Consider the following 22,580-nt stretch of genomic DNA (forward strand, 5'->3'; position numbering starts at 1 on the left):
ATTTGCCTGTCACCACACCTCATAGCCCTTCTGAGAATGAGAAAAGCAGACTGACCACACTCATGCACTGGGTTCCACCAAAGGGCAGACAGTTTGAGAGTCTGTAATGAATCTATATGCATGTCTGCTTTTCTTCTTTACCAGCTCTGATTTTCACCCCCAGAAGGGGCCTTCAGATGTTTAACTGTGACCACCATGAACGAGCATATTGTTCCAAAATTGCAAGCTGTTCATTCCTTCAGGAATTGTTTTTGTTTTGGAATTGAGTGTCTTGTTGTTTTCATTTTGGAGTTGAGTATCTTGTTTTCGGTTCTTTTAGGGGGAGAGGAAAATGCCACATTTTATTAATAGACAGAAGATGCATTTTGAAAGGACAAACCCACAGTATCACCACTATGCTCTGCTCAACTGAATCATGCACCTTTTCCCTGTGAAACACAGGATACTTTTTCTCTGCTACACATTGAGGCACTTGAAATCTTATTTGCTGTTGGACAAAACTTCAATTTATTTTATGTACTTATCCTTTTTAAGAATTCTTTCTGTAATTCCCTGATCTAGGTCAGTTTGCCCCATCCAGTGCAATTCTCTCACTTGCTTAACCTCATTTCCTGATTATTTCCATATTTTGGCTATTCCACACCCATCTCCTGGGAAGCATTTCCTTGCTGATTTAAAATCCAGAATGATACCTCATCTTTCCTTGAAGCCTTCTGCTTCTCTGAAAAGCTTCTTCTGAGCTTTGCTCAAAAATGCAAGAAAATCTGCACAGCTTCTTCAGTTTCTCATTTTCCTGCAGTTTGCCCTTTAAAGGCAACAAGTCAGGTTGCCTTCCCATTACTATCCAGCACCTCCAGACTTATTTCAGTCATTATCTACCATTATCTCCTAATGACTTTCATTAATGTTTGCTTCTTAAGAATTGCTTAGAGACGATCATTCCTTTGCCACTCATTAATGCTGGAGAACCTCTTCCCACTCTAACTGGGGGAAGGAGTGAGCATCTCCCTTAATGCAAGAAATGCTGGCTGCTAGATGAATATCTCTTCAGATGTATGAAAAGTGAAACAACTGCAGCAGCAGCTCCACTATGTTTTTTTAATTGGTGAGTACAGGAACAACAAGATAACCCTGAAAGAGAATTTCTAATTTCCCCACTTCAAGTCAAAGAAACACGAACTAGGAAGACTCCTGAGTAATTTCTACATTATCTCACTGCTTTAAACTTCAAGAAAGAAACACCACAAATTAAAAAGATTAAACATAGCTAGACACCAACTGCTGGAAAACAACACCAATATGCTCAGACTCATGTAAACAAGTTACTGCAACACGGATGGTCTCTCACACCACAAACCACAATGAAGCCGCTGTCATATGACTATGTTTTTAAATACATACTTTCATGGTACTGACTTCTATAGTACTAAATACTTCTAAAAGAAGTAATTTCAAAATAGTTTCTGAAACTCTTTTAAAATTGTTTATCAGAATTGACAGACATGAAATTTGAAGAAGTAAAGGGGAGAAAAGTTCAAAGTCACCATGGAGTGCTTGTCATTTAAATTACATCATCAACTGTTGCCAGCATTGTGTGCATCTCTATGTAAAAGAAGTAAGTATGGTGCATGCTTTTGTCCTCTTCCATTATTATTAAAAAAAAAAGAAAAAAACAGAGAGAGCAAGGATCTGCTCATTAAATTATTCTGAACACTTGGATTGCAAGAAGCATTTTTCACAACACTGAGTCAAGACAGAGGCATTGCCTAGCAGTGGTGGTTGACAAAACTTGACTCTTAGTACACTCTCATCACTATTTTGCTTACTCATCAATATCATTAAAGAAGACAACAGTGGGCAAAGCTTCTTGTCTCATCTTTACTAATGACATAGGGATGAATGCACCCTCAGCAAATTTCCAGCTGATATCAAGTTGAGTCATGTAGCTGACACAACTGAAGGATGGGATGCCATCTGGAGAGACCTGGACAAGATCAAGAAGTGGCCCCATGGGAATCTCATGAGGTTTAACAAGACCAAGTGCAAGGTGCTCTACATGGGTCAGGGCAATCCCCAGCATCGATACATCTGGGGGATCAACAGATCAAGAGGAGTCCTGACAAGAAGGATTTGGGGGTGTTGGTGGGTGAGAGATTGGACATGAGCCAGCAATGTGCACGTGCAGCCCAGAAAGTCAAGTGCATTCTGGTCTGCATAAAAAGCAGCTTGGCCAGCAAGTCAAGGGAGGGGATTCTGCCCCTCTACTGGTGAGATCCCACTTGGAGTGCTGAGTCCAGCTCTGGGGTCCCCAGCAAAGGAAGGAGAGCGAAATGTTGGAGCAAGTCCAGAGAAGGCCACCAGATTGATTAGTGGGATGGAGCACCACTCCCATGAGGAAGGGCCGAGAGAATTGGGATTGTTCAGCCTGAAAAAGTGAAGGTTTTGGAGTGACTTAATTAGGGCCTTCCAGTACATGAGGGGAATGTGCAAGAAAGATGGAGAGGGACTTTTTACAATAGCATATAGTGACAGAAGGGAAATGGCTTCAAACTGAAAGAGTGCAGATTTAAATTAGGAATTGAAAAGAAATTCTTTACTGTGAGGGTGGTGAGGCACTGGCCTACATTGCCTGGGCTGTGGATGTCCCATCACTGGAAGTGTTAAAGGCCAGGTTGAATGGAGCTCTCAGCAACCTAGTCTAGGGAAAAGTGTCCTTGTCCATGGCAGGGGGGCTTGGAACTAAATAATCATGAAGGTCTCCTTCAATCCAATCATTCAATGACTATGATTCTATCAAGGTATATATCACTATATAAGGCATCAGGATGCTTTACTCCAGCTATCACACCTCAGCAGGAAAAGTATCAAGAACTTGTCTTCTCAGCAACTGAAAACCAGAATTCTAACATTTGTTTCCAAGAAGACATAACAAAGGGATACAATTCAACACTTCTATGAATCAGCAACAGATTCCATTTTTCAACCCGACCTTTTGTTTAGACTCAAAAAAGTAGTAGTATGCTGGTACTCTTCTGAAACAAGTTTGTATTTAACCATTCGGGCAATATCCTTTCACTAGACATAAAGAAAAACATCTGGATGATAACAAAATGTCACAATTCTCTAAACAGCATTGAGGGGGGCCAGCCCTAAAGCAAATACTTCCTTCTTCCCCCAGCATCCACAAAACAGATGTTCAACCTTCAGGCAGAATGAACCACCACAAAATACATTAATCTGAAAACACTGAAACAAAGGAAGTCTACAACTAAGCTTGCCAAACCCGAAATCCCAAATTACAAATGCACTACCCCAATATAGATATACATGCACCATGACCAATGGTGTGCAAACAGGAGTTTAATTTACTTTATCTGAAATAGAAATTTGCCAACTATTCTCCCCACCCCCACCAAAAACCCACCAGACACCAAGGCAATAGGTTACCATGGTTCAGACCAGCACCAATGCAGACACAGTGACTGTTTTATCAACCTCTCAAACCAGAAATAAATCATGCTTCTTTGGAAATATTTATGTAACATCTGCATAATTTCAACTGGCTGATCTCCAGGCAATCCCTGCAGTGCTGTATTTTGCATAGTTAACCTGAATGAAGTTTGAAAGAACTTAGAATTGACAATAAGAAAGAATTACCTTAATGACAGGGTTTAAATTCCCCATTCTCACATCACTGCTTTTTCCCAAGGCCACAAACAAACTTATCTGATGGACAGCAGTGACCCAGAAATAGATCTTACCTTTGATCTTGTCATGATGGAAGGGGAACAAACCCAATAGCTCAAGACAACAAAAATCCTAACGTTGACAAATGAATAGGAATTACTTCTTGCCCATCATGCAAGTCTCTGGTGTGCTCAGAAAAACACAGCCAGAATTTCTAAGTCCATGCTGTAAAATCAGGGCTGGCTACCAGTTTCTTGGTAGAACTTCCTCATCCTCACAGTATGCACCATATTCCCCACTGTCTACAGCATCCCAACTCAACCAGTTGGACTTTTTGTGGAACAGCTATTATGGATGATCAGAAAATAACATCCTCCCCAAAATATCCTGGGAGCAGACGTAGCTGTCAGGGACGCTTAGTAAAGAACTGCAGCAGAGTACTAGGTTTTGGTCTCAGTTAGGTCACGCTGATCATTCCATGAATTCAAGATTTATATATGCAAAGCAATACTGAAATATGACCTGAAAGGAGACAGATGAAGAAAAAAAATCAAGACTTCATCACCTTTCCCTTTGACCCCTCCTCTTTGAATTATCAAGTGAAATTTAAAGGAATTTAGGCTGCTGCCTATCTGAACAAGCAGGTAAACACAGAGGATTAGCACACAGCTTGACTAATTCACTTTAAGAATTGACTTGGATTAACTCTGAGCTGTGTTTAGCAGACAAGCTTTTAGTGCATTCAAGAGGTCACATGAATTAAGTAGGCTGTTGTAAATTCACACCGTACTTCAGTGATGATTCAACTCCTCTGACTAGGTCCTTAATATATACAATGCCAAACAGAAACAATAAATATTTCAATCAGAGTATTTGGAAGATGCCACAAATGCAAGGGGAAAACAAAAAAGGCAGGATGCAGAATGCAGTTGATGTAAAAGCAGAACAAAAACAAAAGAAACCATATTCTAACACATATGATGACAAAGGTTAGTGTCTAAGCACTATCTAGTTTGTCTCACCACTTTCCAAATACACATCTCTTCCACCTCTTCTCAAGAGTAAGAAATGAGAAAAAGCAATCCTATTGGACAAAAGTGCAACTGGGATTATTCTTAAAGAAAAAAAAAATCAAAACTAAACAGTAGTTTGCCTCAAGCTCTCCCCTTGGAACTTTGTGCACATTAGCATGGGTACAAACATTAAACACACACTTCAAAGCCTCCTTAAGACAGTTTGTAACAAAAGCATAAGCCATAAAGCATTACTTAGGAACCACTAAGACTCTTTCTTCACGACCACAGAAATAAACTAAGAAGTTCAAGGGATCCAGGCCACAAAAGGAGAACGTACTGAAATCCACCCACAAAACAGATTTTTTAGGCATCCCACAATTGTACACACCAGCTGTGTCCATGACACCAAAGCCTGAGGCCCAGGCACAGCTACTCTCCTCCCTGACAAGGTTTAGACATGCTGGTTCTGATTTCCAGTCTCCCAAAACTCAGCAGCCTCTCTTAGGTCAGCCATCCTCATACCCCTCTCTACTCCACTCTTGGGAGATCTCACCCAGAGTACTGTGTCCAGCTCTGGAGTCCTCAACAGCAGAAGGATATAGACCTGTTGGAGTGAGTCCAGAGGAGGGCTACAGAAATGATCAGAAGGCTGGAGGACCTCTGCTGGAAAGACAGAGAGAGTTGGGGTTGTTCAGCCTGGAGAAGAGAAGGCTCCAGGGAGATCTTCCAGTACCTAAGGAAGACTTATAAGAAAACATGTAAAGAAACTTTTTACAAAGGTATGTAGTGACTGAGCAAGGGATAATTAACCCTGAAAAAGGGTAGATTTAGGCTAGGTATTAGGAATGAATTCTTTACTGTGAGGGTAGTGAGGCACTGGAATAAGTTGTCCAGAGAAGCTGTAGATGTCCCATACCTGAAATTGTTCAAAGTTATGTTGCATAGTCTAGTGCAACATGTTCCTGTCTGTGGCAAGGTGTGGGGAACCAGATGATTCTTAAGGTCCCTTCCAATCAATATCATTCTATGATTCTATACAAAAATGCATCCTGGCATGCTGGCAGAACTGACAGTGTTTTTGGAGAAACCCAATGCCTATTACTTGGGAAGCTGCTGCCTTTAGTCCTGCAGCAGCCTTCTTCCAAGGATATTCCACTAAACCCAACAGGCAACACTGTCAACCAGGAAGAAGAAAGAAGCATTAAAACTTATCAAAACTCAAAGTATACTAATAAGGCTATACTGGCATCCCCCTCTAGTGGAGACACAGCTTATACCAGCAGAAGACCCCACTTACAGTGTCTGGAGGGGGAAAAGTTAATTAAACCTCAAGAGGAACAGTCAGCAGGACATACATGGCACAGAATGACTTCTGGCACAATAGCAGGAGGCAAATGCACAGCAGCTTCACATTTGAATTTTCTATCAACCGAGAAATGTCACCTCATCTTGGTAGCTCTGAGGTAAGTCAGCATTTTCTCTCTCCTTTTCCACATGCCTGGCAATGATGAACTACAAAGGAGCAGGGTGCAGCTTCATTGCCAAAGCCTTTCCTGCATTTTTAAGCTACTCTTCTGGAGGAAAAAGCAACTCTTATTCCACAAAAAGGATACCAAGGGTCCCTTCACAGAGTCTTCACAGCATATTAAGAACAACTTGGGGAAAAGAACTGAAAATCTATAAACAAGTCTCTCAAACAGAACTTTGTCACTAAAATCAGGGTAACTAGCTACTCTTCATAAGAAACTTTGCGGAGGAGATGCTGAGGATGGAAACATGCAGGATCACAGCAGAAGTGTTCATTCAGACATATGAGTTTTAAGGCATTTATATGTTCTATAATCATGTAATTCCCTCCTGTCATCAGGTTGTCATCAGCTTGCACATCTCCCTCTGAATTTTTTCCTTTAGGCTGAACCTCTTATGATGCTTTTGCATGTGAAACTTAAGCAATCCAAGGCAGGGAACAGAAAACACAGTGTATTTTTCAGAGAAGGAGACACTAAGCTATGCTATTCCTACCAACTATTTGCAAATTGCAGTAATTCTAGAGACCTATTTTAAGTCTATTCACTAAATACCAGAATTACTTTGATCACATTAATATCCTGAAGTCTCAATCAGCTTCCAGTCCCACTTGCACTGGGCATTTGAAATAGGACACTGCAGCTGCTATAAAAGAGAAGCTAAAAGACTAGGGGAGCAAACAGATTAATTCAGAAAAGTCTTCTCTAGTTTGCAAGATTTCTATACAGGGAAATACACTGCTTTGAGGTTAAGTTTTCGCTAGTTCTGTTCAAGGCTTTAGGAGGAACAAAATTATACTGATGCATTGCCAGTCACATTGGGACAGCTCTCAACGCCCTGTGCAAAATCCATACTCAGGGCAGGTCAAAGGCACCCTGGCTTACGTGCACAGAATTGCTTTCCATGTCTGCCATATTTTGGGAGGGATAGGAAGGAAAAGGAAAAACTAATAAACTTTGATAAATATTTATGGTGTTATCTATCAAGTACAAGTCACATTCAGGACAATACTCCTTGAATATTGGATACCTTTCCAGACATCCATTTCCCTGATGTTGCCTGCCCCACTGCAACATCTCAGGAAAACAACTGGTGAATCCCGCACTTTTGACAAGAGAAATGAGGGAGTAGTGGCCTGTTAAAGCACTGGACTTGTGTCTGCAAGAGTGTAGTGGTAAATTGGGGGACATGTGGATAGAAGCAGCTGAACACCAAGGAATCCTGAAACAGAGAGCCAAGGCTTTGCTCCTTGATCGAATCTAATCATTATGTGGATAGTCAACATATGCTTAAACATGACTGTGTACATCCTAGGTGTTACTGTGGCATATAGGACAACATGTTCTTACTACCTCGGCTTGTTCATCTGGACAACAGGACTGTCTGGAGACATTCTCTGCAAGGACCCAAAGAATTCAAGCTATTCTCCTGTGCCAATAATTTGCCAATCAGACAGCAGAGCTGTGTTTGCATTTGCAAAGACATCGTCCAAGTGCAATAGTCAGTGACATACAACACAGTATTAATACAAAATTTACTATGCTTCACACTCTTTTGGGATTGGCAAGTTTATCCTTATCGATCTGAATCTATTCTAGGTCCCTGAAAAATTAGTTTTAAGTGTCCAAATCTTGCAAGCAAATATAGAAACGTCCTACAAAATTCAATCCTGTAAGCACAACTTGAGGCATTGTAGTCACATTTCCCCTCTACATTGAACATTACAGCTTCAGTACCACATGAAAGCAACATCTTCTCACTGTAACTCATCTCACAACTGTATGTATCATGTAAAACTACTGATCCAGTCTCTACAGGGAATCACTGAAAACACGCCTGTCACAATAGGCATGGAAACAGCAACTAAATCATGCACAAAAAATGAACAACTTACTTCTATTAGTTGGAGTGTCAATAAAAGAGCTCAGAAGTGTCCAGCTAGAACAGCAAACACTCATACACACCTCCAAACTTTGCTACTACGTCATATTCAGTTATAAGTAACTGTGAAAATGGCTAGTAACATAAACACAAAACTTTAAAAATGGTAGGACTCAAGAAGTGACCTCACTGCTACACTAAGACACTGGAAAAAACACAGTAACCACAACAAAACCCACCAACAAAGTCAGTAAGCACCTGATGCAGGCACTTGAACAGGAAGAACACTGTGCCTTGACCACAACAGTGACAACCACAGTCCCTCCCAGTACAAAGCAACTTCTTCCAGGGGCAAGGTGACCTCCTGACATAGACATTAGTTTGAGGTACTAACCTACAGCACTCCACAGAGCTCTGCTGCCACCAGCTAGCCAATCAAGGGTCAGAAGCTTCAGCAGATACGAATGCTTGACAATTTGCTTCTCTGTGCCCCAAAGCAGTTGAAGAGTGGAGGTGCTCACCACTTGCTGGGCTTCTGCACTGTGAGCTGAAGGGACAGTAACTGTTCCACAGGTGGTGTTCCCAGGGCCAGGATCAGCCCTTCCACCTCACTTGGTGCCAGCAAAGCTGATGTGGAAACAAGCAGTAAACAAACTCAAGTCTTTCTTCTGCACCCGTATCCTGGCTGTGGACACCCTCAGCCTGGCAAGGGTAGGGAACAGGGAGGCAAACTGCCCTTTTGACACTGCAGCTATGTAATGCTATCCCAGTTCCCTCACTCTGTCACCAGCAACAGCTCAAGGCTTCAGGACACTGTCCTGCAGGTCTGACAACAACAACACGCCAAAAACAGACTGCACTATCAATGACTAAACATTTAGTGAAATCCAGTGGCTACAGACCCTTTATCAAAACCTCTTTGCACCAGGCAAAACAACACTTGCCACACTTACAAGCTATGTAGCTATTTCCTCCCGAGAGTATATCAGTCTTTCTTCTTTCCTGCAAACACAAGGTGAAGTATAACCACCTAACAAATAGGTGTGACCTGTACAGCATCTCCCTGACTGCTCTGATATCTGTTAAATCTTCAGTGGAGTTCACATTAAGTCCACTGCCCTTAAATAGTTATGCACCCATTCAAATAATATACAAATTTCTCTATGCAGTAAGCATTAATACTTATCCAATGTTGATTTTTTTATTTTATGTAAGCTGCAGCTAACTTCTTCACAATAAAAAAGAGATACTGCCCTAGCTGTAAAAGTATTTTTCCATCCAGGGTGACAGCAATCATCCTCAAGTGGCCAAAGAACTTCTAAGAAAAGTTTCTGCTCCCATAAGAAATGTACCTGCACCATTTCATATTTGACATTCCCTAAAAAGAAGGGGTAAGGGAGGGATAAGGGGCTTACAATGAAAAACAGCATGCATTTCCTCTGCCAGATTTTAACCACTCTTAAAATCTTCAGCATTTTGTACAGGAAGATCTTGGCTTTGATATCAATCCAATGCTTTTTTACTTGATCCTGCAAGCACTGCACTATACAATACATTTTCTAGCTGGCAAAGAAATTATATACTGCATAGAGCACCTCTGAACTTCACCCTACTCAGAAGGTCATTGTGGGATGTAAATTCCCACAGAAAAGGCTAAAGGTCTGCAATACAACAGCATAAGACATACAGAATTGAAGTTCATCATATACGGCTATCAAACTCACAGACATTTTGTCCAGTAATTTCAAAAATCCATTTCAGGAGGTGTTCGCCTCTTAGTTACAGTCCAAAGGAAAAACAGAAAGATAACACTAGGCTTGCATACTTAGCATCTTTATATTTTTAAAGAGAAAGGGAAAGCACCTCCAAATTTTGTATACAGTATGACACATTGAAACAAAAACATTAAAAAGGATTTCCAATGTTTCTCAAGTTACATCAATCTAAAATAAAGATAATGCAGTTGACATAGAACTGTATATACAGTTCTCTCCCAATACGGTACCTGTGCTCCCAAAATACATTTCCTTCTAAAAGAGATCCAGCCTTCCCACTTTTGCAATTGAAGGCATTTTTCATGCCACCAACCCACGCTATTTACCACTATCTTGGCATAAGACCACATTGAAAATATATATGGGAAACAGCAAGGCACAACTTTAACTCTGTTTCGCCAGCAGGAGTTACAGCCAGGTCATACTCCATCACAAAGTCCACCAGCACCAATCTTCAAGGCATTTGGAAAGCAAAACATTCTCTATGTATGTCAGTCCAGGACCCTGTCCAGGCTACTCATCTTGGGAGTAGCTTGAGGAGGAATGATCTGGTTCCCCCTCTCTGGCTGTGCTGCTGGCAAGGGCAGGCATGCCTTACCCGCACTCCTTGAACCACAGCAGCCACACAAGTCTGTGGCTGTTCTTGTCTGCCAGATGCAGAGGGAGAAGATTCACTTTCTTTTAAATAAGTAATTCTTTACCCTGTGGTAAATGTGCCACTGCTCCCCTCCTTATGTGCACTAACATAACTGGTCACAGTATCTGGGTTAAGAAGAAGCCAGATCCAGCAGGAAGCAGATCCAGGTTTAAGAAAAACACATGCAGGTTGTGCCTGTCAGGAAATTCTGGACACTTTGCTCTAATTCAAGCAAAGCTACTGTATCTCTGTGGAGAAATATAATGCCATTACTACCTCAAAAGGTCTTCAGCAAGGACCCATCAGAGAAATGCAATGCTTATGGAGTTGCCATGTGTGATGGGGGCACACATGTACTATTCAAACCAGCAGCAGTACATAGGCACTCTTCCTTACTGGTGCTCTATGTTGCACAGATAGAAAGTATGTTTTCAAGAGTAAGAAATACAAGTCATTAAAAGACAAAAATTGATCCTAGAATGCAATCTTCAACCAAACGATTACCAAGATTTTGCAAGCCAGGTTGATTAGCCTGTGAGTACAGGAAGACTGTCAGGCAGTCAAGAAACAACAGATGAGAGAAGGAGAGGTCTGGATATATAAACCCAGGTACTTAGAATTCTCCTCTACCTTCAATAAAAATCAAATTAAAGCACCAGATGTTCAGATGTTCACTGTCATTTGCTTCATTATGTCAATGAAGATGAAAGAACATACAGGCAATGCTTCTACTTGTTTTAAAAAAACTAAGCTTGAAATACAAATGAAGAAACCCAAAATTTAAGTTCCCTGAAATGGAAGCAGAATAGAGCTCTTATTCCCTTGACAGAGCTTTCCTCTGCCCTGGAAATACCTTTATATTTCTGTCAGAGCCTTGCACCTGATCCAAAGTCGTTCAATGCCAATACATATTTCACCATTGAGATCTATGGGCCATGAATAAAACCTTGATAGGCTGCATTAGCTATGAAGAAAAACATGTGGAATGAAAAATACAAAATGTGTAAGTTCAGCCCTAATCCTGCACTACCAAGGAGTACCATATTTCTACAGTATCACCTTGCAACACATGGGAAACAAAAGTCAGAAATACACACTGGATGCTACATAACCACTTCTAGTTTAAGCCATTGCTGCCTCAAGTCCCTCATGATCAAGTAGATCAGATGATTTCTGTAGAGCAGTGTTCTCCCTTCAAATTATCAAAAATCCTAAGGTCACAAATGATAACCTTACCTAAAGGGAAAGTAATCTTAAAAAAAAAAGACACAAGAAGATGGAAAAAGAAAAAAAAAGGAAAAAGAATCTTTTCATAAGGCCTTCATTTTTGCGCATTGTTTTTTTATAACCTCACTGTTCTACTTTCTTAAAAGTTTGTTTCCTCTTCACACTACTAAACTGATAAAAAAATTAATAAAAGCCATGTGAAAGATGAAGCAGTCAAACACACAACATATAAAGAACTAATCCACACACTAAAGATGCTGGAGGGATCAAATATTGATTGTTTTATCCTCCTTTCAATAACACAGTTGTATGCACCTTTCCCATAGTATTACTCATAGAAGCTGCTGTTCAAATGCTCAATTTAGATGAATTTAAACTGAATTTAAGTGTTCCTTAAAAGTAGATGCACATTTTTTCTGAAAGGGAAGAAATCCCACTAATGTAGAAAATTCCAATATTGGGAGGAAAATGACTGTGAAAAGGACAACTGCCTTACCGTACAACCTGTTACCACTCTCAAATTTTTCTATGTGTCCTTGGACACCCCCAAGGTGACGACTGATGGTTGTGACAGAGTTCCCCATTCAGCCCTGACGGCAAGAGAGCTGCACTAGGATTTCCTCTGCATCCGTATGATAAAAAGCCAGATACACAGCAAATGGCACAGTAAGCGTTCAGCATGCGCAGGCAGGTCACCACCTAGAGGTGCTCAAAGGCCACTCTTCTGACATCTGTATGAAGCAGCTCACCTCCAAGAACTAGTGCTTCAGCTCTTGAGTACTCAAAGAGAATATGGTGGTGGTCTCCCAAAGGAATAAGCTGCTCAGAAGAAATACTTGCCTTTTGATTTAAAACTCTAAATCACACAAAGCAAGCTCAACATGGAGAAGCTAGTGAGAAAGTACAAAGTTTTCATTAAGATGTTACTAAGGGCTTGTCACAGTGATATAAAAATTAACCTCATGTAAGTACTACCTAACTTTCTGCTTCAGAGCAAGACACTTTCTTCAACCCTCAATCCTTTCCTGGATTCCCCACATAGTTTCACTGTGTGACATTACAAGACCAAGCTGAAGATATATTTTTTATTTTCTCCCATTTTTAAGCAGACAAGGAATTATATTTTCATTATAAGGTTACAGTTCTGACAAAAACCACACAACCGTAAGTATCTTCACATACAGTGATAAGATTGTCTGTTACTCTCATGTGGAGTTCAAATATTAAATCTGCATATGCAGTGTAGCATTACTTTGATTTTGCATGTTCCATGTGTTTTGTCTCAAAAGCTCTTTAACCTTTCCACCCTCAATATTTGTTTTGAAGACTGGAGGAAGAGAAAGTAGACACCAGCCAGTGTTTTCCTCTCTCCAACCAGCAAGCACTGTTACTACTAAGTTCTCAGAACAAGGCTTCCAGCAGCAAAGGGTCTAACTAGTGCAATCTGTATTAAGGAGTGATAAGGACAACAGCATATGGATCACGAAACAGCTTCTGAGTATTTCTACATTATTCATTGGTTATTTGCAGCACAAAAGGGAAAACAACTACAGTTTATGTACAACTGCACAGGATGAGACAGTGTCAATCTATTCGGGAGCCAGAAAGCATTTGATTTTGTGTGGCTCATATTTAATACAAAACAACAGTAAAACACAAGTCTATCAAGTTGCTTTTGTAAGTCAGAGCACATAACAGTTAAGGAGAAACATGCGGCACGCCTATAGCCAGCAATAGCAAGCAGCAAGGCAGTTTCACTCATGCCTGTCCACTGCTGGAATTGCCAGAAATATTATTTTAGTACTACAGTATACTCCATCCTTGCAAGAGTAACAGGCTGCATGGCACACATCCCTGGCTGCCAAACTGAAACATGACTCTCAGACCTGAGAGTGATTCATTTTAGACCAAATGGTACACACACCAACCCTGATTTAGCATGTAAAAGCCTTTCTTTGAAAAGATAAGAGTTGCAGCAGTTTTTAGCAGTAAAAAGACTGCAGCTATCCCAACTCCCCCACAGTTTAGAAACACAGGCTGCCTACAGAGGCTGCCCCAAGTTATTCTGTCTTCAAACTTCAAAAAAATCCCCCAAAGCAACAGAAAAAAACCCCCAAACAAACAAAAAAACACAAACAAAAAAAATCAAGTCACAAAAGAGCCCCCCAAAGAAACAAACAAAAAAGCAACTAAAAAAATAACCCAAACCTACAGCAAATAAGGAGGGGAAAAATAAAAGAAGGCCCCCCTTTCTTTTTGAAAAGCAGCTTCTATTTTATTCACAGACAACTGAAATCATGAAGGTGTGAGCTTTTTTCACATAGCAATCCACAAGAAAAATAAAATTTAGACATTCCAACATTTTTTCTGATGAAAACTTTTTATATACTTCTGTAGAAAGCAGCTTTATGCAATGGTTCTCACTGTGGAGCTATTTCAAAAGAGCACAGAGAAAGAAGTGAGAGGAAGAAACTTGGTCCCTCTGGTTCCACCTCTGCTTTCTCACTTCAGTTCGCGAATGGCTTTTGTCCTCTAGCTTCCCTCCTACTCCCCACCCTCCCGGTCTTTCTCTAATATTCCATACTCTTGTGCTTGTCATTCATCTTCTCCCTGTCCTTTACCTTTGTAAACACCATGGACACACCGACTTCTCCCATTCGACTTTAGCAGGCTCTTCGTCCAAAGGACTGAGGAAGTCAGGAGAGAGAGGTGGCAACCATTTTTTAACTAGGACTTTTTCCACTGCCTTAATTGGTATAAAAAAAAATCCCAACAGACTTCACAAAACAGGGAAAAAAAAATCAGGACAGACTCTAAGCTGGTACTGTTAGTATCCCTTAATCAAACAAGTGCCCAACATTTATTCCAGGCCAACCCCAGAGGCGTTAGTCCAGCAGGAACAGCAGCCTGACCCGACGCCGGCAGCCCACTTAAGCCCATCCCGAAGGAGCTTTTCCCCGGAGGGGCCCCCGCCAACGCGCGCAGCCCCGCATACCGCTGCGCGCCGCAGCAGTCAGACTACGTTCAGAAACACGAAATTAAAAAAAAAAAAAAGGGGAAGGGGGGGGAAGGGGGGGAAAGGGGGAAGGTTCCGTGGGCGCGGAGCCCTCGGGGAATGGGAAGCAGACACCTTTTCGCGGGCGGGGACGGCGGACCCGCCGCCCCGCTCCGCCCCCGGGCCTGCCGCGCTGCGCTTACCTGCGGGGGCTGCGCGGGCGCGGCTGGAGGAAGCGCGGCGCCGCCGCCAGCGCGCACCGAGGGAGGGAGGGAGGGAGGGAGGGAGAGAGGAAGGGAGGGAGGGAGGGAGGGAGGGATGAGGGGTGGGACGGGGAGGGACAGAGCGGGACGGGACGAAGAGGAACGGGCTCCCTCCACCCCCGCTCCGCCTGCGCGCCTACGCCGGGCGGGGGCCCAGGTGTGCCCGCTCCGCCCCACCGGCCTCTGTTCTCGCTCCGCCGGCGGCCCCCGGCGCGGCGGGAGGAGCGGCGACGTTCCAGCTCTCTGTCCACTTCCAGCGGGAGACCTTGAGCAGTCACGGAGGCTGCCTAGGGAAAGAGCCGTGGGGTTTCGGGCTGACGCTGCGTGGCGGTGGTATGCAGGTGTTTCTGGAGGAGACACATTTCTCGTCCTGTGAAAGTTTCGGATCTGTTGCTGATGTCGGCAAGACCAGTTTGGGAGCCCCAGTCATAGGAATAGTCAATTTACAGATTCACCAGACCCTTAATGTTAGAGAGGGTTGCGCAACACATAGTTTTTCAGACTCAGAAGTTATTTCATTATACAAAACCAGGTTCAAATTACTTCTTCTCCACCCCACACACTCCATCAGTTTTTCCTGTGAAACAGTCTGATTTCGTTGGATTGCGGAAGCATCTAGAGGCCACTTTTGCATGCACATGCATCAAGTGAAAAGACAGCATGTTGCACAGTACTTAGCGTTCAGTTTCTGAAATGGCTAAGCGTTTCTAGCCCTTATAAGAGAGACTTTTAGTGAGATTTCCTACAGTTATACAACCCATTAATACCTCCAGCAGCACAAAAACCTGTAATGAAACACCAAGCCCACTTAAAGTACTTACTGTGTTTCCCAAGGAAGAAAGCAGCAGAGACAGTTCTCCCCAAACTCAGATCTTTGACTGTGTACCATCAACACAATGATGACACTGTTTTCTATAGCTACTGACAACATATGCTGCATCACAGGGATTGTTACTATAAAGTTTTCCAGCATCTGAGCAGATCTTTTGCTGTCATAGCTGGTGAGGACCTTTCTCTTTAGGAAGCAGTCAAATGCCTTATTTTTGTTGTTGTTGCACCCATACAACACCAGACCTTGTTTTTGTACTCAACACAGTAATTTAGCACGGAGACTCGACTTGAACGGGCTGAAAAGTCTTGTTAAATATTCAGCAGGCCATTGACTTTGAAACATACTTTCATCTTCTACCTGTTCAAAGCAAGCTACGCAATGTTTGCAAGAGGTGACCAAGAAGCATGTTTTGTTACAAGCTCTAATACTTGGTTTAGCATCCATACACTAAGTACAGTGGCAAGTCTTAATAGTCTCTCATCTATGCATGGGCTACATCCAGACCGGACAACTGCAGGCTTGAAACAGTGGAATCAAACTGCATGTGTCCTCCCCTGGTGGTAGAAATGGGATGACTTACATATACCACTGATAAGAGAGCAGATCTTCAGAATGTAAAAATGATGTCTCCAATGCTATGGCAGTATTTCTTATATAGCTTCACTATAAACCAGATTTCACACAGCTTTTTGGGACAGAAACTCAGCCAGTTGCCCAGATACCACTATAAGTATCAAGATAGCTGAAAGGCAATCAAAGCTTCAAGCAAAGGGTGATCTGACAGGATTTACATCTCTGTGGTGAGACCTACAACCTCAAGCATGCAGGAGCGTTCTTCAGTAGGATGGTGCAGGTATGCAGGTGGTTGATGGCAAGAGCTACTGCATCTGCAAATTGGAAATTTCCACTTTTAGCATTCCTATGGTTACTCAGAAATTGTTGGTTAGGACCTTCTCCACATTGACTCTAGCTGCTGACCCTTGAAGGAAAATAGGAGTCCTGAACTCATGGGAAAAGGCTGATCTGTGCACGAGATGGATTATATGAAGGCAAAATGATGACATGTATTTTGAAGAAAAGTATTTATGAGTCCACTTTCAGTGAACTGATGTAGTTAAAGAAGCAAAGTTTTTTTCAGTTCCTTTGTTTTCTGTTGGTGACTTCAGGCATGCTTGTTGAGCCCTAAAACAGTGAATTATCATTTATTCAAGGATAATGTAATTAATTCTCAGTCAATCACTCTTGCTTTAAAAAAGAAAATATAAGGAATATTCAGTAAATTTTAGAAACTGGTAAATATTGAAGGTCCAGGGGAGATCATGTGGTCTGACAAAGTTTAATGAATGTAACTGCTATGAGACTTGACTTGGCTGTGCTTCTCTGTGGTCTGAGATGTGTTTATGTAATCAAATGCAGATGTACTGAATCACATCAGATAGGGAAGTAGTTTTCACATCCTTCATTCTGGAAAAAGGTCTACTTCAAGAACAAACCACGTAAGTTCCATGTGCTCAGTTTACTGAATGGATTCAAATCATAAGTAGGCTTAATATGTGCAGACATTGAGATATTTAATTTTCGGCGTTCATACAGTTTTGACTGAGTGTCTGCGAGATTAGTCATACAAATCCAGAAAAGTTAGATGTCTAATTCCTCTTCAGTCTAGGCCTGGAAAGTACCTCTGCTGTTTATAATTTAAAAAATAAAAATTCAGGGAATTTACACTTAAGATACCTCTTCACTCTGCTACTTCTCTGTGTAGCATACTGTGGTGCTCATTTAGCAGTGAGTAACTGCATTTTGGATTGGAAATGTGCTGAAACTTTCAGTGCAATGAATGCTTTGAAGGAAACAATAGATGAGATCACAACTAAAAATGTCTGTGGAAAAAAAGGAATATTTAGAGACCTTGAACAGTATTTTCAGTTTGTGCTTTTTATTGATCAGTTTTTAAGTATGTCCCTGTGTCTTAAAACCCCACTGTTCATAGTGGATTGCTAAAGCATGTATTACATTACAAAGAACAGCTCCAGCAATGCACACAGAGTAAAGGAGTCTCTGGAGTTTGACTTTTTGCACATTTGTTATATATATATTGTCTGAAGGCTAGTGCTTGCATGTAGGAAATCGGCTCAGAATAAGATGCAGAGGAATCTGAGCAAATAACATCATTACGCCAGTCAGAAAACAGGTTGTTTTCTAGAGCAACCTCAGACACATCAGAAATCTCACAGAAAGAAAGCAGTCCTGTTGGTAAAGCCACATCGTCTTTGTTCCATTACAGTGCTTCTGTCCTTGTTTAGTCTCCTCTGGCCTCCTGCTACGATGCAGTAGCAGCACATGACATTCTGTGAACCACAAACTCCTCTAAAACCTGTAAATTTCTTAAGGTAAAAAAGCAGCTCTTTCCACAGATTGTTTCTATCTCTCACTGCCTCAGCTTCCTGTTGCCTGGACCTGAGTATGTCCTAATCCTTCTGCAGTGTACCTGATTGCTGAAAATCTAACATGACAGTAGTGCTCTGGGAAGCCAAGCTTTGGCTTTTCACGCTTGCTGCCAATGCCTAGCCCTAACAGCAGGACTGCAAGGCCATGATTGAAGGAAAAAATGGGTGCATCACAGACATGTGGTGGGATGACTTGCATGACTGGAATGCTGCCATGGATGGCTACAGGCTCTTCAGAAGGGATGGGCGAGGTAGAGATGTGGAGGGGTGGATCTATATGTTAGAGAGTCTCTTGACTCTGTAGAACTCAAAGTCAGTAACAATAAGGTTGAGTGCATGTGGACCAGAATCGGGGGGAAGGCCAACAAGGCTAACGTCCTGGTGGGAGTCTGTTATAGACCACCCAACCAGGATGATGAGGGTGATGAATTAGTCTACAAGCAGCTGGCAGATGGCTCAAAATCGCCACATGGTTATCAAAGATGAGGAAAAGGCTAAGGTATTTAACACCTTCTTTACCTCAGTTTTCAACAGTAAGACAAGTTGTCCTTAGGACAACTGGCCTTTGCGGCTTGTAGACAGAGATAAGAAGCTGAAAAGCCCTCCTGTAATCTACGAGGAAACAGTGACATGCTGATCCACTTAGATCCTCACCAGTCTATGGGGTGAGGTGGGATCCACCCTAAGGTGATGAGAGAGTTGGCAGAAGAGCTCTGCAAGCCACTCTCCATTATTTACCAACAGTCCTGACTCTCTGAGGAGGTCCCAGGTGATTGGAAGTTGGTGAATGTCACGCGAATCCACAAAAAAGGCCACAAGGATGACCTGGGAAACTACAGACCTGTCAGCCTGACCTCGGTGCCTGGCAAGGTTATGGAGCAGATTATCCTGAGTGCAATCACACTGCACCTACAAGAGGGACAAGGGATTAGACCCAGCCAGCATGAGTTTAGGAGGGACAGGTCCTGTCTGACTAACTTGATCTCCTTTCATGATCAGGTGACCCACCAGGTGGATGAGGGGAAGGCTGTGGATGTGTCAATCTGAACCTCAGCAAAGCCTTTGACATCATCTCTCATAAAATGCTCCTGGAAAAGCTGGTTAGCTTGGACAAGTGTACCCTCTACTGGGTTAGGAGCTGGCTGTGTGGCAGAGCCCACAGTGCTGGTAAGTGGTGCTGCATCCAGGTGGTGGCCGGTCACCAGTGATGTCACCCAGGGATCAGTGTTGGTACAAATTATATTTAACATCTTTATTGATGATTTAGATGAGGGGCTTGAGTCCACCATCAGCAAATTTGCAGATAACACTAAGTTGAGGAGTGTCTCGATGTGCTGGAAGGCAGGAAGACTCTGCAGAGGGACCTGGACAGACTGGAGATTTGGACTGATTTCAGTGGGATGAGGTTCAACAAGGCCAAGTGCCAGGTCCTGCACTTTGGCCACAACAACCCCATGCAGCGCTACAGGCTGGGCACAGAGTGGCTGGAGAGGCAGAAAGGGACCTGGGAGTCTGGATTGACAGGAAGCTCAACATGAGTCAGCAGCGTGCCCAGGTGGCCAAGAAGACCAATGGCATCCTGGCCTGTATCAGGAATAGTGTGACCAGCAGGACCAGGGAAATGATTCTTTCCTTGTACTCAGCAATGGTAGGGCCACATCTCCAGTTCTTCTGGGCCCCTCAGTTCAGGAAGGCTGTTGAGGTGCTGGAGAAGGCCCAGAGAAGAGCAACAAGGCTGGTGAAGGGACTTGAACACAAGCCCTGTGAGGAGAGGCTGATGGAGCCTGGAAAAGAGGAGGCTCAGGGGAGATCTCATCACTCTCTACAACTGCCTGAAAGGAGATTGTAGCCAGGTGGGGGTTGTTCTCTTCTCCCAGGCAGCAATCAGTGTGACAAGAAGGCACAGTCTTAATCTCTGCCAGAGGAGGTTTACGTTAGATATTAGGAAGAAATTCTTTATCGAGAGGGTAATCAGGCATTGGAATGGGCTGCCCAGGAAGTGGTGGATTCTCTCTACCTGGAGGTTTTTATGATGAGACTGGATGTGGCACTTAGTGCCATGGTCTAGTAACTGTGGTGATAGTGGATCAAGGATTGGACTTGATGATCTCAGAGGTCTTTTCCAACCCAGCTGATTCTATGTGCCCATGGGTGCCTGAGCATATTGAGGGTTAGGGATGTAGCTGCTGTGGCAAGATTTAGGTCAGAAAAGGCAGTTTAGAACTAGAATCTGATGCCATAAATGAAAGCAGCATCTGTCCAAGAGACCAGTGCATCAGCTCTTTTGAAAGAAGGTTTAGGTTTGTCCTGGCACTCACAACACCTATGTTGCCCTGAAATGGCTGATCAGGGTTTATAAGATGCTTCAGGCAGTTATTGTCTGAGGTGCCAAGGAGTTCAGTGCACTATTGACAAATCCAGTAATAACTCATACAGGACCATAAACCTCTGAGTTACTGCTAATAGTCTTACAAATCACATAATCTGAGATGCATCAACAAGAGCTGATGGCTGTGTGAAGCATATGGTGCTTGTTGGGGGCAGGCATGAGGGCAGAAGGTGGCCAGGAGGCTCCCAGATGGGAGAAGAGGAAGCTGACAGTTGTGGCTTCACCGCAGTAAGGGAGGCGAGACAGTGAGTGGAGTCATGATTTTGTGGTTAGGACAGAGACAAGGACGGCTGAAGTTTCCATGCAGGGAAGGCAGTGGGGGGAGGCTGAGGATGTGCATCTCCTGTAGGAGGGCAGCGTTGAACAATCCCATGTGTCCTTCAGCTTCAAGGAATACCTGGGCTGGAGCCTGAGTCTGGGTCATCACTGATGCTTCAGGGAAGCTGTGCATGTATGAAAAAAGACCAGGTAGCTGCCTGAACACTGCTGCTCATTCAGCATTTTGTTTTCCATGTTGTTTGAGAAACATCATTTGTTTGTAGGGTGTTGAGGAAAGACTGGATGGTGAATTTTTTTCTGATTTGTCTCTTCATCAAGCATATGGCCTTTGTCTGCCATGAAATGACTGAAATCCCCCTTTTTCTGATGATACAAAGAAACAAGGGAAAGCTTTACCCCCAGCAAGTGCAGCAGATGCTGTGGGGTGCACTGTTTCAGCACCTGCCCATTTGGCTCTAGTTGAGAGGTACAATGCATGTAAAATCCTGTCCCAACAGAGATCCTTAGTGAACAGACAGCATCTAAAATCCATAATTTACACTGCCTTTCACCTGGAACTGAATGATATTTCTCCACCAATAAACTGAATGCCAGACTCTCTCACAAGATTAAAAAAATTAAATTGCTTGGAAACAGTCAGATGAATGCCTCTGTACTGTATATAACTTTGCACATGCGTTTGGTCTGTTTAAATGCCAGATCTTACATGGAGCTCCTGGAGCAGATCCAGTGGAGGACAGCAAAGATGATTAAGGGACTGAAGCACCTCTCTTATGAGGAAATGGTGTTCAGCCTCAAGAATTGATGACTGAGGGGACCTCTTCAATATCTGTAAATATTTGAAATGAAAGTGTCAAGAGGATGGAGCCAGGCTCTTCTCAATGGGCCAAGCACTAGGACAAGAGGCAGAAATGGATGTACAGGAAGTTCCACCTGAATATGAGGAAGAACTTCTTTACTGTGCAGGTGACTGTGCACTGGAACAGATTGCCCAGAGAGGCTGAGTCATCTCTCTCACTGGAGATATTAAAGACCATGGCACAATCCTGTGGTATGTACTCTAGGATGACCCTGCTTGAGAAAGGAGGTTTGACCAGATGACCCACTGTCGTTCTTCCCAATTTTACCCATTCTGTTATCCTTTGGTCTAAGAAGAGCTGCTGGAGCTATCATTAAAAAAAAAAAGTAAATAATGGCAGGTGAAAAACTCAGTCATAGATTAGACTTGTCTTTCCTTCAAGGGACAGTATTTGTCATTAGTGTCTAAGAGTTGTTATTTTTACTGAAATAATAATTAACCCCTCCTGCTCTCTCTACTAGAGCTTCAGCACCACAAGTAACTAAAACTTTTCCAAGAAGTGCTGTGTCCACAGTAGGATGGGCAATACACACATCCCCAAAGAAGTACTATGGGACTGAAACTCTAAGTGACTCAAAACTGTTAGAAAAAAGCTTCTCCCAAAACACAGGATAGGGACTGTGATATTAGCTGAACAATAAAAAAATTTATTATATTTAGTTAATGAAAGCTCTTGCTGGAAGTTAAGATTGGGTCATTTACATCTACACAATAACAGCCTTAGTGCAGAATATATAAATACCAGATGGCTGGAACTGTTCCATGA

The 22,580-nt window shown here is 42.7% G+C and overlaps 1 protein-coding gene across 5 annotated transcripts in view; it reads right to left on the reverse strand.

Moving 5' to 3' along the window:
• Window positions 1-15,015, reverse strand: part of LPAR1 (lysophosphatidic acid receptor 1) — a 69,340-nt gene extending 54,325 nt beyond the window's left edge. For 2 of the 5 annotated variants that reach the window (XM_071580859.1, XM_071580855.1), the window contains exon 1: window positions 14,372-14,746. The gene's annotated coding sequence lies outside the window, so the exon portion shown is untranslated. Of the gene's footprint in view, window positions 1-14,371; window positions 14,747-14,880; window positions 14,907-14,948 lie in introns of those variants that run through there. The other 3 variants (XM_071580858.1, XM_071580856.1, XM_071580857.1) reach the window with 3 other exon arrangements.
• Between the last annotated feature and the right edge of the window lie 7,565 nt (window positions 15,016-22,580).

Source organism: Pithys albifrons, chromosome Z, assembly GCF_047495875.1.
Source record: "Pithys albifrons albifrons isolate INPA30051 chromosome Z, PitAlb_v1, whole genome shotgun sequence".
NCBI classification, from domain to species: domain Eukaryota; kingdom Metazoa; phylum Chordata; class Aves; order Passeriformes; family Thamnophilidae; genus Pithys; species Pithys albifrons.